At 44.6% G+C, this 17,947-nt stretch overlaps 1 protein-coding gene and 1 pseudogene across 2 annotated transcripts in view; one reads left to right on the top strand and one right to left on the bottom strand.

Annotated features, from left to right (window-relative positions):
* The window catches only part of LOC126337069 (mucin-17-like), a 471,154-nt gene that overhangs the window by 204,837 nt on the left and 248,370 nt on the right, over positions 1–17,947 (bottom strand). The gene's annotated exons all lie outside the window — the stretch shown is intronic.
* On the top strand, positions 3,046–3,163 carry LOC126337159 (5S ribosomal RNA; annotated as a pseudogene).

Genomic DNA, 17,947 nt, shown 5'->3' with positions numbered 1-17,947 from the left:
GTGCTGAACGTGTCCCTTCACGTTTCCACTTCACTATCACATCGCAAACAGTAGGCCTAGGGATGTTTAGGAGTGTGGAATTCTCGCGTATAGACGTATGACACAAGTGACACCCAATCACCTGACCACGTTCAAAGTCCGTGAGTTGCACGGTGCGCCCAATTCTGATCTCTGACGATGTCTAATGACTACTGAGGTCGCTGATATGGAGTACCTGGCAGCACAATGCACCTAATATGACAAACGTATGTTTTTGGGTATACTTTTGATCACATAGTGTACCTACCCCTTGCCACAGGTAGTTTGAGGTATTAACCAGCCAACTGCCCATAGTAGTTATAATGATTAGTCTGTAAATGTAAATACTGACTTAATGTTGTTCAGCACACCGGTCCTCAGTCACCAACAGAAACATCTTCACTTGCAAACACCACATAATGTCGAAAAATCGCCGTGTTATTAATAGTTTTTGCGGAGCACTTATTTACTTCCAGCCGGAGGCGGTGGCCTTGCGGTTCTAGGCGCTTCAGTCCGGAACCCCGCGACTGCTACGGTCGCAGGTTCGAATCCTGCCTCGGGCACGTATGTGTATGATGCCCCTACGTTAGTTAGGTTTAATTAGTTCTAAGTTCTAAGTTACTGATGACCTCAGATGTTAAATCCCGTAGTGCTCAGAGCCATTTGAACCATTTTTTATTCACTTCCGCGGAACACTGGTTGTGAAACCCTGTGGTTTAACGGTCTTTCAGTCCAGTGACCAAGCGCATTTTTTCTAGTATTTCAGCAGATATGTGAAATATCGTTTCTGCATTTATAGCAGGGATCAGACCAAACAGATACTGCTCATCACGTCTTTCACGCGAAGTCTATGTTGACAGAAAGAGTCGGTTTTGTTTCGCTCTGCGTTTTATGTGCCCATTCGCTAGAACGGTCCCATATTAGTCTATTACGGTATTCTTTTTATCGATACATATAAACAGCGATAGCAGAACTCGAAGAATAACCAGTGCTCCAGCAGAGGCAGCACTGCCCAGGCCCGCGCTAACTGCTACCGACAAGCATGCTGCACCATTGAGTCGCTCCTGGATTGCTGTCTATTCTTCCTGTTTTAGTGTCCTTGTGAATAAATATCGATAAAACGAACATCGGATTAGACTAATCTGGGAGGGCTCTAGCGAACGGGCACGTAAAATTCCGGTTAAAAATAATTTTTGTTGTAATGGGAAACAAACCGACGCTTTCCGTCAACACTCTGCATCGCATGAAAGACCTGATGAACAGTAACTGTTTGGGTCGACTTCAGCTACACAATCCAAAAACGAAATTGCGAATATCTGTTGTACCACCACAGAAAATGTGCCTGGTGTATGTGTGCCGATATTTATAGTTCTCACTAGACGAACAGGCAGTAGATTTAGGAGTTTATAGTCTGCTGGTTATGGCGCAGTGTGATCTCATGTAGCGTGCATACCACGTGACGTACCAGCCAGCAACGTCGTTCTTCCGCTTCTGTCTGTAACGTGCACTTCGAGCTGCGGCTAGCTAATATAATGTCGATTTTCATGTTATTTTATGTACGATCATGATACTTAGCAAATGAAGCGCTCCCAGCATATAAATTTTCCTTGGTAGTGTCAGAAGGAAAACCTGTGTCCCTGTGTGGCGCTTCACTCTAGCGTTGTCCTTACCACGGTAGACAACAGCCGGAGCACGTTAGGTGGAACAGAGAGAAAGCACACTGGCCACACTTTATATTTCTCCGTCTCTCTATATTTTCGCAGAGGGCATCCATCATTCCCTCGCCTTCTTACTCGCACACCACTATAAAATATACAACAGAGATTCAACTTCGGTTCGAAGGTATGCAATCTGTGGGCGCATTTGCTGTTATCGAGATGCACTCTCGGGTTTCAAACACCTGCTTTTCATCAATAGGGACTGCGAAAATCTTGTGTTCGCAAACATTTACGTAACTTAAACAGTCCTCCCCCCAGTAGCGATAGGACGGAACGATCATTTTACAATGTGTGATCCTCATGAGTAGTGCAAAAAGAACACCGTTGCTGGCAGATGACCTCGAGGAGCGAAAAAAATTTTCTTTATTCAGTGCTACAGAGACACTTCAGGCATACATTGTAAGTTGTGGCGTTGAAATTCAGAATAGCTTCCGCGTGAAGGGAGCCCGTTTATGCTCCCTACTATAAGGAGAGGCACGTAGGCCGATTCTAAAAGCGTTTTCGCCGTTCTACAGACGGCGCAGAATCCTCGCAGCTTGGCGGGTTCACGCCGAGGTGTGACTTTGCCAGGTGAGGAGGCAAGAGCCGCCTCAAGGTCAAGGACAGGATTCGCCGCCGCGCCTCCAGTTGGCTGGTGGCAGCTCCGCAGGAGGGCACGGGGTTCTCAAAGGATGCGTCGATATTCAGCGAAACAGGCGCGCTGTTCAGCTACGGCGGTGATCAGTTCTGCCCCTGTACTGCGTTGTTAAAGTTTTCTAGCCTTATTAGCCGTTGATAAACCACCACCATGTGAAAGAAAGGTTGTACTGCAGCAACTGTCAGAAATCACACACTAAACTTGAGTAATAGAAATACCCCCCCCCCCCCCCCACACACACACATACACGCATACAAACACATTGGTGACATACACGGATCCTCAAAATATCCAGACACGCCATAGGGGCCGGCCGCGGTGGCCGAGCGGTTTTAGGTGCTCAGTCCGGAACCGCACGACCGCTACGGTCGCGGGTTCGAATCCTGCCTCGGGCATGGATGTGTGTAATGTCCTTAGATTAGTTAGGTTTAAGTAGTTCTAAGTTCTAGGGGAATGATGACCTCACATTTTAAGTCCCATAGTGGTCAGAGCCATTTTTTTGAACGCCATAGGGCATCTGTATTATGGCTAAAGCAAAGATGTCATCAATGCAAAGACTGGTTTGACGCCACAGTGCTTTACTAGGCATGGTCGTGTTGGAAGTGGTATGCCTGCCTCCTTCCGAACTGTAAACTCACTCAGTCAATTTTAGAGGGAGCTAAAGTTTAATGTGGCAACGGCCTTGCCGCAGTGGATACACCGGTTCCTGTCAGATCACCGAAGTTAAACGCTGTCGGGCGTGGCCGGTACTTGGATGGGTGACCAAACGGGCCGCCACGCACTGTTGCCATTTTTCGGGAGTGCACTCAGCCTCGTGATGCCAATTGAGGAGCTACTCGACCGAATAGTAGCGGCTACGGTAAAAGAAAACCACTATAACGACCGGGCGAGCGGTGTGCTGACCACGTGTCCCTCCTATCCGCATTCTCATCTGAAAATGACACGGCTGTCGGATGGTCCCGATGGGCCACTTGTGGCCTGAAGACGAAGTTTAACGTGGGTTCCGCGTAATGGTGTAACTCGACATTTTTTTACACCAAGGAACATTACTATTGGTGAAATAAGCTTAGGTAACAGATAAAAATCCTAAGATCGACTGAGAATCGAGCCCGAGAACTCTGCATTTAGAGTATCCACCGAGCGACCCAGCCACACGCTAAAGGAAATAACCTGGAAGGTAACTTCATATTAATATACCGAATAATAGCAAAACGACCAGAATAACTGTTCTAGTCGGCTCTAATATCTTACTTCGTTTCTGAACAAATAGAATCCTTGTTTTAATATCAGCTCGTAATTCAGTATGGTGATGTACGCCAAATGACAATTCAGTTTCACGATTAATTTTTTTACTTATTATATGCTTTGTTTCCCACTTCGTTGAAAGAGTTCAGCATTTCGAAGCCGTTTCCTCTATTTCCGAATGTTATGGCGTAAAGTCAAGCGCCGACACGCCAGTCAGGAACGACAGGAAGGAGAATGCTGCAAGAAGTAGTTAGCCAATCACACACTAACCGACCTCGCTTCCAGGACGACAACGCGACAGTACCGGCCCCTACGTGGAGAGGACAAAACCGCCACGCCCGAGTGGTGACGGCCACATGGATAGCAGCGTCAACACTAGTCACTTCGATAGCAGTTCAGGAAAGGCTTTTGTAGTTGCAGTTTTGCTTGCGACACATCTGTGTCATCAAAGTTAAGTATTGGTAAATTTTCTTATTATAATAAAATTCATTAATACGAGTTGTTTGATTGTTTGTCTAACGAACCAAGTAGGCAGGATTCCTAGATTCAACACTGAGCTTTTTGTTCGACTACTTATTCGCATTTTCCTTTCCGTCATACATTCTTTTAATTTTCTTCTCTGCATCTGGGATGTATTGGCGCCAGGTAATTTTTGCAACTGGAACTTGAAACGGAGCTACACTTTGTTACGCAGTGTACAATGAGGTGGGAAGTATATGCACACATGTGTGGGAGTAGACGATCAGAAACTGTGACATGCAAGGAGCATTTATCACACAAATGGAATTATGGATTAAAAAAAAGGAAATAAGAAATATGAAGATGACAACGGACCAAAATAGAAAAGCACCACAGACAAGAAACATAGGCGACCGTATAAACAAAAAGCTTCTGTATAAGGAAACAGAAAGAAAACCTACGGTTCACATAGGAAGTGGAAATAACTGCTCTAAGCACTACATACCACTGTACCGAGCGAGGTAGGGCAGTGATTAGCACACTGGACTCACATTCTCGAGGAAAACGGTTCAAACCCGCATTCGGCCATCCTAATTTCTGAAATTTCCCTAAATCGCTTCAGGAAAATGCCGGGATGGTTCCCTTGTAACGGCAGGGCCGATTTCTTTCCCCATCCTTTCCAAATCCGAGCTTGTGATCCGTCTCTAATGACCTCGTTGTCGCCGGGACGTTAAACACTAATTTCCTCTTCCTCCTCCATACCACTCTATCGAGGTAAATCGTGGATAATGTAAAAAAAAAAGAACAACTCAGAGCATATCAACCGTATTAAGAAAAAGATATACTACCGGAATGATGATGGCAGTGTTTCTCAAACTGGAAACTTTATGATCTCTTCCCCGGACTTCTACAGTAAGGATGTATTGTGAGTAGCCCATCTGGCACCGTCGATGGCTGTGCGGAGCACAAAACAGGAACCGCTTACTGGTCAGTTAAGGCATCCCTACATCAAGCAGCAGAAAAAGGCAGTTTTATTTAGAAAACAAGTATTTATATGCTTGCTACGGAGGATGGCCACGCAAACAAACTTGTTAATCCCTACATCGTATTGTACACCTGACTAGACGTTGTCCTCAGCCAACCCAACAAAGAAGCGTCGATGGATGAAACCTTTGAGTGTTCTCGATACTATCGTAACTACGATGCTGTTCATTGCCGACTGATAGCTCTCTCCGAGGGTAACTCATTCTGAAGAATCACGTTTACAGCTTCATAGGACTGATGAAAAAATGAAATGTCGTGTGACGAGGGCCTCCCGACGGGTAGACCGTTTGCCTGGTGCAAGTCTTTCAATTTGACGCCACTTCGGCGACTTGCGCGTCGATGGGGATGGAATGATGATGATTAGGACAACACAACACCCAGTCCCTGAGTGGAGAAAATCTCCGACCCAGCCGGGAATCGAACCCGGGCCCTTTGGATTGACAGTCTGTCGTGCTGATCAGTCAGCTACCGGGGCGGACATAGGACTGATAAAGAGAGCGGATAGTACGGCGAGATACAAACCAACTGCGTTACGACAGGTGTCTGGAAGAAAACAAGGCAGTGTGGGCACCATTTTGATCCGAAAACTGTTCTTGTGAACTCTAGGATCATTAAATAATGTGGAGATGCCATTGTCGATCAGATTACGAATCCAACTGAGGACATCAGGCTTACCTATTCATGGTTATTGTTTTCTGAGGGGTATACGGTCATTTTACAAGAAAATACATATTGCATCAACGTAGATGGCTGGAACACAGTCCCACCTTTTCTGACTCGAAGCTCACTTGTATATAAGTGGGACCAGCTAGCGTTCCCTGCTATTGGAGGCACTGTAGATAGTCGTAGGATGCGCCAAGAAACAAGAGCTCCTGAGGTGGAGTGTCTGAGACAGGTATGTCGGCTTTCGACATATGAAAGAAAACAGCTTCACATGACACTGAATGTAAAATTGTAGGCGTTTCTCAACAAATGTCTGTGTACTTACCGTGTTAAATTATTTGTTTGTAATTTCATAACAATAGACATCCTATACATGTACACTATCTGGGAGAAAGTGTCCGGACGCCCTAAAAGATGCGACACTGATCACTCGGTGTCACAGAGGGCGGACCCGCCAGCATAAAAGGAGGCGAAATGTAGTCTGTTGTCAATAGTGAAGCCGGAACAGCAGACTGGGTGAGTCAGGAAAGCTCAGTGACTTTAAACCTTGGCCGGCCGGAGTGGCCGAGCGGTTCTCGGCGCTTCAGTCTGGAACCATGCAACCGCTACGGTCGCAGGTTCGAATCCTGCCTCGGGCATGGATGTGTGTGATGTCCTTAGGTTAGTTAGGTTTAAGTAGTTCTAAGCTCTAGGGGACTGATGACCTCAGATGTTAAGTCCAAAAGTTCTCAGAACCATCTGGAACATTTCAGACCTGAACTGGTCATTGAGTGTCACCTAAATAACAAATGCATCAGGAACATTCCAACCAATCTCCCGATGGAAGGATTTGGGTTTGGCGAATGTTAGAGAATGTTCCTGTTATGATTTTTAGTACGAACAGTGAAGTATGGAAGATTTGTTACAGCATTTGGGTGTTTTTCATGGTTGTGGTGTGGTCTCCTTATTGTGCTTAATGAAACAGAGGAACAGTTCGGGGACGATGATTGATTGAACCAACATGACAATGCACCATGTCACAAAGAAGTATCTGCGAGGCAACGTTTTGTGGACAACATGTCTGAAATTAACTGGCCTGTCCCGAATCCCTACCTCAAAGCAGTAGAACACCTATGGGAAGAGTTAGAACCTAGACTTCGCTCCACTAACTTCTCTGGTTTCGGTTCTTGAGGAAGAATGGCACGCCATTCCTTCGGAGACATTCAGACACCCTACCTCAGTAGAGTTCAAACCGTCATAAAGATGAAGGGTGAACACATTCCATATTAATGTCCACTCACCGGTGTCTGGACACTGTTCATCAGATAGTGAATCACATATTTTCCTTACATTATAATAAAATACTGTGAATCGTTAGTCGCATTGTCTCGCTTTACACAGTGTGTTACGTTCCGCTTGGAAGGACGAGACGTTCGCCGTTAAGCTACAATGGCGGCTAATAACTACGTTAACGCCATTGACACAGTGAACTGGCGAAATACATAAATCAGTTTGGGAGATGAAGCATTGGTGGTATAATAAAACGTTATTACACCTTTGAAAACAGCTACGCTACGACGGCTTTTAAACTTAAACATTCGAACGACTTTTGGAAACACGATGCTGGTGAGAAACGCCACGCCGGCCGGTGTGGCCGACCGGTTCTAGTCCCATTGTGCTTACATCCGTTTCAACCATTTTGAGAAACGCCTACAGTTTTGCATACAAACGGCAGATAATTCGAATGCTAGTAGGTCATCACATGACAGGAGAGAGGAAGTTCAAGCTCTGGTAACGGGTGGGGTTGTAATAAAATGAAATGTTTAATATTATTTTAGTGCGTGTTGCGTAGAACCGCAGTCCTAGTGTTTGTTTATACAGAGCTTTAACGTAGTTTCTGGCGTGTAGGTGAAATGATTAAAATGATATATCCTGACACCACACAGATCTTTCTTTTTAACAGTTTACTGTCAAAGGAAATACATAGAAGAAATATAGTGGATGTTTGTTCGTTCACTTTCGACCGTTAAGGAGTGGAGAGTGATACCAGATGCTTATAGATGAAAGCTTTGTAAAAGTAATTTACGGCATTCTTTTATTCTTCGTCTAAAACAAGTGCGATAGCTTATTTCTTAGCTAATTCAACTGACTTTTGCTCCGAGTATTTACTATTGATCATTGGTTCATATAGAACTTCACACCGAAATAAAGCTACAATCAAATCATTGTCTGTGATTTCTTTGCCAGTAAGATGAGAAAGTGGTTGAGAAGTGAAGATGACTGCAATATATAGAAATCAACTCTCATCGCCACAATGTGTGCTAACAAAGGTGCTTTGACTTAGGGGAACCTGACGTATTTTATTTAATATTGAAAAGCAAACAAACCATGTTTTGTTCCACTAATTCTCTTTTTTTCTTTTAGCTTATTTGTCCATTATCAGAAAACAGTATGAAATTACGGTCACATATTGCTATGCAATATTGTTTGATTTTGTGCCACTGTTTCATGCTTATTATTTTATGATCAGCCTACTAGAGTTCCATGCTAGGGACAAAAGCTTTGCATTTGTCACGCTGGTACGGCGCGCCACCAGTGTGGTCGCAGGGCACTGTTGTCGACAAAAGGCAGTCAGTGAAACTCAGGAGAGGTGAGCCTCTACAGGGAGGCGGGCATTTTTTGCAGTAATGACGTTGCTGCCATTTTCGTGCTATTGTGGTCGTAGGCGGGCGCCCTGGTCGAGCTGTGGGCGGGAGTTTTGACATTTTAGCCTTTTCTAGACGGACATCAAAGGTCGAGAAGCTGTGGTATTGCCTGAACAGCGTAAGAACTCCATGACTGATATAGGTTCAAAATTTTGGTTGTCCAATCGATTTGAGCTGCTTCACCACCAAGCGACCGAGATTGTAGCGAAGGGCACGACGGATCGAGGAAGCACTGCTCGAGGCTGGTAACAGCTTCGTATTTGATAAAGTGCGTTATGTACGGCAAGAATGAGAAGCTTCTGCTGCGTCCCCTACGTTTTCGTCAAATAACCGACATTCTCGTCTTTTTAGTTGACAGCAGCACTGAGTCGTCTCCTCCACGTAGAATTTGTCGAATGTAGAGAGTGGAGAACTCTGAAATTAGCGTATGGGCATTTGTCCCCGGCCGCCGTCTGGTGCTGCCTAGCACATGCTAGGTGACGTGGTGAAATGTAAGTGCTGCTATTTCGGTAGTGTGATGTGCATTCTCGGCATCTCATTGCATGAGATGCTGTGTTGCTTAATTCCGCTATAATTTGTGGCACTTTGTTGTATCGTCAACTCTGAATTGGCGAGCTGCCCACATGAGCAGCTCTTGGTGTGTTTTCGTCATGCTGCCTTCTATACTTTTTGATATCCTCCCCTCGCCCCCACAATGGTAGAGTCATTTTGTAATTTGATTTGAGTTTTAGAGAACTTCACTTTCTATTACGTTAACTGTGATTTATGTCAATTGGATTGGATTGCTTGGGGGAGAAGACCAGACAGCGAGATCATCGGATTAGGGAAGGACGGGGAAGGAAGCTGGCAGTGCCCTTTCAAAGGAACCATCCCGGAATTTGCCTGGAGCGATTTAGGGAAATCACGGAAAACCTAAATCAGGATGGCCGGACGCCGGATTGAACCGTCGTCCTCCCGAATCATTCACTAGTGCCAAAAATAACTGCGAGTCTCAGTCCTGACTTAGATTTCAAGATCCCTCATTGTCCCAAGGGCTTTCCATGGTTAGGCGACCGACGAATAACAAATATAGCTCGTAGGACACAGTACTTATTGCTCATATTGTGCAGGAGTTTTCGTTGTGTACAGTGGTCCCTCAACGATCAGTTGCATGAAAAATTCGGAGAAAAAAAAAACGAGTATTACACTCGCTCGTCTTGTTTGAACGAAGATTTGTTTTACGAAGAGCATCATACTTGGACAAATCAATACACCTTTCAACAGCAATGAGTATTAATGTACCAAAATCAATACAACTTTCAACAGCAATGAATATTAATGGACCAAACCATAGTTTTTCCCCAAATATGAAATTGTTCCATCAAGTGAAGGAAGATTCAATTAGTATGACATAGTTTAAGTTTGAATCATTGGCATCTTCACCTTATTCACCAGTTATGAAATCCTTGGCCAGTATCTGTTATCACTTCTAAAGGAATTTGTATCTAAAAAACGTGTCAAATGTAGGCCACAGTGCATCAAAACGGTGCCCACTCCAGAATATGGGAAGTGCCGTCACACCCAGTCTGAGAAATCGCAACTTTTTATCTTGCCCCGTGACGTAGTTCAAATGGCTCTGAACACTATGGGACTCAACTGCTGTGGTCATTAGTCCCCTAGAACTCAGAACTACTTAAACCTAACTAACCTAAGGACATCGCACACATCCATGCCCGAGGCAGGATTCGAACCTGCGACCGTAGCAGTCGCACGGTTCCGGACTGCGCGCCTAGAACAGCGAGACCACCGCGGCCGGTTCCCGTGACGTGACTCAGTAATGTTTGGAGTAGGGTGGTTAGAACAAAGAGGGATGGAAGAGATTTCGGACGACATGGAATCGCGGCTGAGAGTACTGACTGGGAGCAGCTCCTTTGTACGTGGGCAGCAGAGCAGGCGGCAGCTAACGGTGCGGCGGCCCCCGCGTGGCTGTGACGTCAAGGTCAGCGTCGCGACTGCTGCGGCCCGCGGGGCCCCACCGCCATCTACGGACAACGTGCGCGCGCCGCACGTGCGAGCACGGCGAGTGCGCATGCGCGGCCATCTGGGGCGGAACCAACCGCACGCAGGGACCGTGGTACGGGCACGACGAAAGGGAGAGTGCTCGCTACCGAAACTAGCTCTCGTAATGGGGCTGCATCAATTAGCGAACAAAGAGGCTGTTTTTATTGTCGTAACACACACAATTTTTTTTTTAAAGAAATGGCTCTGAGCGCTATGGGACTTAACTTCTTTGGTCATCAGTCCCCTAGAACTTAGAACTACTTTAAACCTAACTAACCTAAGGACATCACACACATCCGTGCCCGAGGCAGGATTCGAACCTGCGACCGTAGCGGTCGCGCGGTTCCAGACTGTAGCACCTAGAACCGCTATGGGACTTAACTTCTTTGGTCATCAGTCCCCTAGAACTTAGAACTACTTTAAACCTAACTAACCTAAGGACATCACACACATCCGTGCCCGAGGCAGGATTCGAACCTGCGACCGTAGCGGTCGCGCGGTTCCAGACTGTAGCACCTAGAACCGCTCGGCTACCGCGGCCGGCTCACGAAGTAATAGCTCTTGCCTCCGTCCTCTTCTGTTTTAACGGCTTTATTTTATTCGATGCGGCTTTTTTTGTCTAAGTTGAAATTATTACTACGTCGTGTACGTTGCTAACCAGTGTCAAATCGTATTATTATATGCAAAAATGGCAATAACAAGAAGATCAGAAAAATACCGTATTATCCAGAAAGACGAAGTGATCGTCTTATTAATACAAAAGTGCTCTTAATTTTTATATTTTATACCACAGAATCAGTTCAGCATTTCAAGATGCAGCGATCGTTTGGCTAAATCAGATGTCGAATTTAGACTGCCACTACATAAAACAAGCAGACAAAGAATCATTATAACCTTTCGATACAGAGACGATTTCAGTCCACTCAGAAAAACTCGACAGCTACATGCTGTTGTCTGTAATACTGTTGCCAAAGTAACGGAAACGTTATATCACCGCTTGCAGCGAACTGAGGTACAGAACCCTAAAAAGAACAGATACGAAACGCTTATAGGGACACTTTGCTGTCCACCTGTCTATCTGACGGTCCGACCTTTAAAACCCGTTCTCCTCAGGAACGTGAATACATACCAAGTTGACATTTATGTCTCAAGATCTACTATCCACTGGTTGTCTGAAAAATTGAAGTTTCTAATCCACCGCCGTCAAAAGATACGGTCATTTATGCCACATATTTTGATAGTCGCAAATCACTCAAATAAACGTTACCTTTGACCCAGAAACATGAAATTTGGCAAGTAGCAAGATTTCACAGTACAACAAAAGAAAAAAATCCGAAAACTGTTAATTTGTAATTATATCACACGAAAAGTATTTGTTTTGTCACTTGTTACCCGACTTCGAACTTAAGACATTCTCGAAAATCTTGGAATTCCTGCGACCAATATCTTGCCAGTATCAATGTCGATAACAGGCAAAAAATGGTCGAGATTCTCGATTCACGGGATGGTAGAACTGTCTGATCTATAACTAAGCTTTTACTGAAGCTTCAGAGTGCGAGTTCTACTCGCACCTTTTAAATTTTTTTTATAGTTACATAGATAATTACTAGGTAGATTTTATGAATTCTGTAACAACTATTTGTTATTTTTTTATCTTTTGACATTTGGCTCGTCGATACATTGCGAAACAAAGCATTGCAATACACTCATATGATTGGGTCATATAGAAAAAAATAAAAAAATGAAAGAACACAAAGAATGGTGCTGGTTTTATTTCTGCATTAGAAATTTTTGGTGCAAGCCTCAGACTGTACAACTTTTTTTGTGACCAGTTAAATTTTCTTTATAGTTATCTTTTGCACGACGCGTTTCCGGAAATGATTCGCATTTTGAAGTGCATTTTTTTCCCTGACTTATGGCAGTTATGAGTGATGTTTCAGATGTGTGAGCTGCCGGATTATTCTGTTCCCCTTCTTGTAATATATAAAAAACGCGCAGTTTTCTAATTAATGATTCATATTTATAGTATACTTAATTTCTACTTTTTCCTTGTAGTCCACTTCGTTTTCTTGTGGCCAACTTGTACAGGAATTCACAGATATTAAACAACACTAACAAAATTTGCAGTGCATAGTACACGTATAATAAATCACAAAGATATCTGCATATAGTGAACAGAGATAATGCTATAAATTATCACCCGACTACCTTTACTTCCTTCAGCAAGAAAGCTATTTTTCGTATGCAATCGGCTTACGCATTAGTTATTATTAGTTACATGCGTAGTTATTTCTACGAATCACAATTTTTTCGGCTTGTTTAAGAGCACTGTCGAAGCATCTGCAGACTTTAATTAAATCTTGTCACAGATTGTGTACGCGGCAATAAATAAACGATCAGAATTGTTTGAGAAATTCCCTACGCTGTTAAACTCCCACCTGCTGCACCCCGGGCCCCCACACCTTGTGGTTAGGAATCAACGAGGCCTTGTACGTGTTCTTTGCGAATCTCACCCAGTGAGATTTATGAGTGAGTGTTGTTGATGGAGGAGCGTGACTGGCGGTCGGCCGGTGTGGCCGTGCTGTTCTCGGCGCTTCAGTCTGGAACCGCGTGACCGCCACGGTCGCAGGTTCGAATGCTGCCTCGGGCATGGATGTGTGTGATGTCCTTAGGCTAGTTAGTTTTAAGTAGTTCTAAGTCTAGGGGACTGATGACCTCACAAGTTAAGTCCCATAGTGCTCAGAGCCATTTGAAACAAGCGTGACTGACAATGTACCGATCAATCGCATTCCGCGCACGTCGGGTGAACGTTCGGGCCGGCGTCGTGTGGAGGAATTGCCTGACTGACGGGTGATACCTCGTGTCCCCAGTCTCCTTAACGTTGGGACTACTGCCCAGCAGGCTTTCCATACGTAGTAATTGAGATCGCCTGCCGTGTACAAAGGCGTCCTGTGACCCTCACTCCACGAGTTTGTCCTGTACACCACACGCTGCCGGACTACGGCCACCATGGTAGAGTACGAGTACATGATCAAGCGCGACTTTTACGAAAACACAACTTCTACCTTTTACCACTCAGGTGCGGACGCCGTCGACCCGTATATGCAGGCCTATTGAGATGCTCCGACATCGAGCAAACAAAATTGACGAAGCTGAAAGGTCTGTTACTGCTAGGAAGATGAGGGGGGAGGGGGGGGGGGGGCTCATCCCAAGCTATGCTCTTGTTCCTTTTTGCAGTCTCCGCTTGTCGTTCCGTACCATCCGCTGCCATTCAATGGTGTCACACAAGCATGACTTTTGTAGCAGAGCACCGTACGAGGTGAAATGCCAAGGGGTGACGCAGACATTTGTCGGAGACCGATCATAATATCCCGGTTTAGCAGATTCGCATGCTGATACTCCGCCCTTTGACGTAACCGGGAGGCGCTGGCTCTTGCTTTCCTTTTTTACTGACTAGTCTACAATGAGGAATAAGATTAGCGTTTGACGTTCTGTTGGTCACTGGACTTGGAGGAGAAGAAAAGCGGTTTGAGTTGTCTGATGAATGAAGAAGAAAAAACTGAGTCTTAACTAGAGCGCAACGTACTCTTACTACTACACTTAATGTACATCCCTCTGAGCTCTGTCCGCAAGCCCAGAGTTCAGCATGCGGTGCAACGGTACAGCGTTACGAGAAGACGACATCTTTCAATCCTTTTACAGTTCCTCCACACCGATGAAAGGTTTCATATTTCCTTTACGTGCGTTCATCCTTTTTATGCAGTTTCACACATATTCAAAGCATCCGATCTGAAATGTTGTCTCTCCAACATCTGCTAGCTAAAAGTGTTTTCCATTTAAAACCCGTGAGAAACTCTCCCACTTACTAGCGCTAACTGAATTGAGCAGTTAGTTACACTGCGTGATAAAATCAGTGAAGCATCCAAAGAACTTAGACGGACGTCACAATAACTTCATAGACGTACACACCATCATATGGTACACAAACGATGAAGTTTTCATTCCCCGTGAAAAATAGAATAGCCACCAGTGTGCATTGGTGTTGTACGTATTTAGTGTCGTTACCAGGCTTAGTAGGTTACATAAGGGACGTGAACAACGTCAAATGTTGAGCGATCTCTTTGAAGGACACGGGGATGCCGCTTACTTGTATGAGACAGCGTTATCAGCACCTAACAAGAATTTGAAAGTGGTCTCACTGTGGGTCTCCCTTTAGCGGGCTGGCCGAATCATGTAATATCCACATTTGTAGGGCATGCGGACGGGACAGTGGCCCATTATTGGACGGCAAGGGAACGTGTGAGCAGGCGTACTCGTCATCAAGTTTCCGGTTGACCACGTCTGACCACCGTAACAGAATGTCACCACCGACTATAATTGTATGAGTTGCGTACCTATTCGAAATAAACTCAAGTTTCCTTTGCACTGTTCAGCAACTATATCTTCTGAGTCGGGGGGTCGGTAAATGTAAATGATGTGTGACTAGGGCCTCCCGTCGGGTAGACCATTCGCCGGGTACAAGTCTTTCGATTTGACGCCACTTCGGCGACTTGCGCGTCGATGGGGATGAAATGATGATGATCAGGACTACACGACACACAGTCTCTAAGAGGAAAAAATTTCCGACCTAGCCGGGAAACGAACCCGAGCCCTTAGGATTGACATTCTGCCACTTTCTTTTATCTCATTTTGTTCTATATTGTTCGTTGTATATGTTCGGGGCGGACGTCCCATCACATCCGTTCAGGTTGTTCGTTAAGCCGTTCACTCAGTTTTTTTTTTTTTTTTTTTTTTTTTTTTTTTTTTTTTTTTTTTTTTTTTTTACAGAGGGAAGCTAACCATCTGGCCGAACACGCTGAGCTAACGTGCCGGCGATTCAGCTACCGGGAACTGTTAAAAAAAAAACAGTTTGTCAAGTATAACATCTACCCATACCATTTCGCAGGAACTATATACTTCAATTTCACTTAAAGGCAAACTACTTCTGACAGCAATAAATACTCAACCACCATTTATATTTAATCTATCCTTTCTGAACACTGTTAGGTCGTTAGAAAAAATTTCTGCTGAACTTATTTCCAGTTTTAGTCAGCTTTCTGTACCTATAACTATTTGAGCTTCAATGCTTTCTATTAGGGCTTGGAGCCCTGGTTCTTTCCCAACACAGCTACGACTATTTAGAACTACAATACCGATCGTTTCTACAATTAACTTGCTGTGTTTTATCTGCCCCCTTTTAGACGGACGCACTTTCTGTGGCTCCCTGAGGCCCTCTAACCTAAAAAAATCGCTCAGTCCCTTCCACACAGCCCCGCTACCCGTGTAGCCGCTTCCTGTGTGTAGTGCACTCCAGACCTGTGTTGTCAGAATAAGGCGCAAGTCCAGGAATCAACAGCCTACACGGTCACAGAACCGCCTGAGCCTCTGTTTCGGACCCTCCACTCGGCTCTGCACCAAAGGACCACAGTCGGTTCTATCGACGATGCTGCAGATGGTGAGCTCCACCTTAATCTCGCAAGCACTATTTCCGCTAGCCGCCCAAAACCAGAGAGAATCTCCTCCGATCCAAAGCGACACACGTCATTGGTACCGACATGAGCCACCATCTGCAGTTGGCTGCACCCTGTACTCTTCATGGCATACAGAAGCAGCCTTTCCACATCTGGAATGACTCCCCCCGGTATGCACGCGGAGTGCACACTGGCTTCCTTCCCCTCCTTGGCAGCCATGTTCCTAAGAGGCTCCATTACGCGTTTAGCGTTGGAGCTCCCAACTGAGTTGAATTTCTTTAAGATTTGTTTTCATGATTTTTATCAGTTTCCTCTACAGCGAGTTTGACAGAGCAAGCAGAGCGACTTCTTTTCCCCTCAGTCCAAAGATTATTTTAAATTTATTTCCACATGGAAATCAAGCTGTTTCAACCTTACCCATTAGCCTCCAATTACTTTTTTAGCTATGTGCGCTAGTCTCTTCAAGAGGAAGAAAGATAATATTTTGCACTTGACATCCCGTAAAGTTTTTCTTTAGTATAGCGTAAATCTGTCGCTGTAGCTCATTGTTTCCGCGTAATCTCTATCAGTAATTTGAGTTCCCTATCTCCAAACATGTATATTCTAATAATTCTGCATGTATACTATCTTCTACAAAAGCTTCGCTGATGTTTAGCTTCCGCATTGCTTTTTTTCAAATTATCACATTGCTAGCACTCTACAGAAACTGCACCTAATCAAGCAAACTGAAAAAGCAAGGATGTTGGCTTACTACAATTAAGCAGTTCTGTTGTCTGTCCAAGTGAATACCGTGAATTGTACACAGGTCATACGGCAGATCCGATTTAAGTATAAAGAAAACGTAAGTCAGAGTTACGAGCTTTCAGACAATGCGTTCAAGCAGTGATGGAGTTGCGGACAATGCATGGCCATAATGCCTTTTCCGGGGAACCCAATGCTCCGACGAAATGCTGATGCAGACGCGCTCTCATAAACTGCGGACTTCATGGCTACAGGCAGCTTATTTAAGATGACGTCCGTAGCCGTCGACCGACCAGACCAGTTTCGTTGAAAACGAGCGCGGAAGGCAAAATCGCCGGGTACCACCTCGTTAATAAAACTTCTACTGCGCCCATTAGATTCGCTCCTTGTTTTACTTGCGACCTTTGAACAAGAAAGCGCTCAACGGACAGAATGTGGACCAACGTTAACTGCTTGGGGAAAGCACAGGGGACAGGGTTTGCGCACCGCAGGTGGAGCGATGGAGGTACACCTTAAGTCCATCTAGTTATTGCCAACGAAACGATCCACAGTATGTGTCAAATGTTAAGCGACCACTCGCTTAAAAAGTGAAACTTGTTTGTCTCCTTCGCATTCAGGGAACATGCCGTGAAGCGAGCTACATTTCTCTTGTACTTATATTTTCCAGTCAGTACAAGGGACATTCACATTTTCTTGTTCTATTTTATTTCTATTGCTTTCTCCAAAAAGTCATGTGACTTGTTAAGCTAAGAAAATGCATTAGAGGCAACAAACTTCTCACGCTGTAAACAGTGTAGATTTTGCGAGGCGCAGTGACATTAATCCTACATATTACAGCATGCTGGACAGGGTTGTCATATGAATAAAGTTTGACACAAAGATTGTTCGTACATATCCTTATTGAAAATCTTTGCTTTAATATTTTCGCTAGACAAGTATTATTGTACGTCTATCAAATTTTTGACGTTTACTTATCTACCAACAGTTTAAATTTATATACTGAAACTGTGGGAATTCGAACTGTGATGATGCCAGTTATGAAACTCGATATCCGATCAGAAACTATGTGATCGTTTGTTCCTACGTCTCCTCATAGGTCATTAGTTATCCACATGCAGAAATGACTTACACACCAAGTGCTATCTGCGACTCAAAATATTGGCTTACTGAAACCTTATCTTGATGAAG

Source organism: Schistocerca gregaria, chromosome 2 (genome assembly GCF_023897955.1).
Source record: "Schistocerca gregaria isolate iqSchGreg1 chromosome 2, iqSchGreg1.2, whole genome shotgun sequence".
Lineage (NCBI taxonomy): Eukaryota > Metazoa > Arthropoda > Insecta > Orthoptera > Acrididae > Schistocerca > Schistocerca gregaria.
The sequence above is the reverse complement of the archived record's forward strand: the minus strand, read 5'-3'. Positions and strand labels throughout refer to the sequence as shown.